At 42.0% G+C, this 1503-nt stretch overlaps 1 non-coding gene across 1 annotated transcript; it reads right to left on the reverse strand.

The window, feature by feature from the left end:
• Nucleotides 1–467: 467 nt before the first annotated feature.
• On the reverse strand, nucleotides 468–574 carry LOC128279927 (small nucleolar RNA R71). Its single transcript, XR_008270112.1, has one exon. It is a non-coding gene; the product is annotated as a small nucleolar RNA R71 (small nucleolar RNA).
• Between the last annotated feature and the right edge of the window lie 929 nt (nucleotides 575–1503).

A 1503-nucleotide genomic window follows, 5' to 3' on the forward strand; every position in this document is an offset into this window, starting at 1 on the left:
AGTGAACCAGAGAAGGACTGAAGGAATGAATTTCAAGAATATGAATCAAGGAAATGGAGCAAACCTTGCTTAAAATCCTATCCTTATTGCTGATGATAAGGATAGAGCCTTAAGACAATATGCTGTGTCAGTGTTTAATGATCTTAATCCAGGTATTAGGAGACCCAAAATTGAGGCACAACAATTAGAGCTGAAGCTAGTCATGTTCCAAATGCTTCAGACAGTGGGCCAATTCAGTGGAATGCCTACTAAAGATCCTCATCTTCATTTAAGACTGTTTATGGAGGTGAGCGATTCTTTTAAATTAGCCGGAGTACCGAAGATACATTACGATTGAAGCTGTTCCCGTGCTCACTAAGGACAGAGCTCGAGCCTGGTTGAACTCATTGCCACCAAACTCAATTTCCATATGGCAAGAGTTAGCCGAAAGATTCCTCATGAAGTATTTCCCGCCAAGCAAGAATGATAAGTTGAGGAACGAGATCACTGCCTTCCAACAAATGGATGATGAGTCCTTGTATGAGGCATGGGAACGATATAAAGAATTATTACGAAAATGCCCTCATCACGGAATCCCACATTGCATCCAACTTGAGACATTTTATAATGGTCTCAACGCTCACACGAGGATGGTAGTGGACGTCTCCGCTAATGGTACCCTTCTTTCTAAGTCTTAGAATGAGGCTTACGAAATCATTGAGAGGATCGCTAGTAACAATTATCAATGGCCAACCAATCAAACCGCGTCAGGAAGACGAGTCACTGGAATACATGAAGTGAACGCTCTCACTTCACTCGCATCTCAGGTATCTTCAATATCCTTAATACTTAAGAATCTTACCACTAATGGGTCTAACAGTTTTCTAACTTAACCACCTCACCAATTTGAGAGTATAGCCTGTGTTTATTCTGGGGAAAGACATTTGTTCGAAGAATGTCTATCAAACCCCGAATTCGTATATTACATGGGTAACTAGAACGAAAATCGAGGAGGGCAAGGAATGCAATCCAACTTCTATAACCCATCGTGGCGAAACCACCCGAATTTTTCTTAGAGTAACCAATGGGCTGGAATCAGTAACAACTATACCCAACCTAGACTGACCCTGCCGCCTAGTTTTTCCCTACAAATTCAGAAACCAGTTCAAGCTGAATCATCCAATAGCTTAGAGAATCTACTGAAGGCTTACATGGTGAAGAATGATGCCTTAATTCAAAGCCAAGCAGCTATATTGAAGAACTTGGAGAACCAGATGGGCCAGCTTGCAACTGAACTCAGAAACCGACCACAAGGTGCTTTACCTAATGATACGGAGAATCCAAGAAATCCGGGGAAGGAACATTGCAAAGCGTTAACATTGAGGAGCGGAAAGACGGTAGAGCCCAACACCATTGAAGCTAAAAAGGAGCCAGCTGACACTCAAGACTTAAAGGAAGTTTAATCGAATGCTGAAATTCCAGTTTCACCGAAACCAGAACCCACAAAATCTGATAAGGTAACCT

This window comes from Gossypium arboreum, chromosome 8 (genome assembly GCF_025698485.1).
Source record: "Gossypium arboreum isolate Shixiya-1 chromosome 8, ASM2569848v2, whole genome shotgun sequence".
Classification (NCBI taxonomy): Eukaryota; Viridiplantae; Streptophyta; class Magnoliopsida; order Malvales; family Malvaceae; genus Gossypium; species Gossypium arboreum.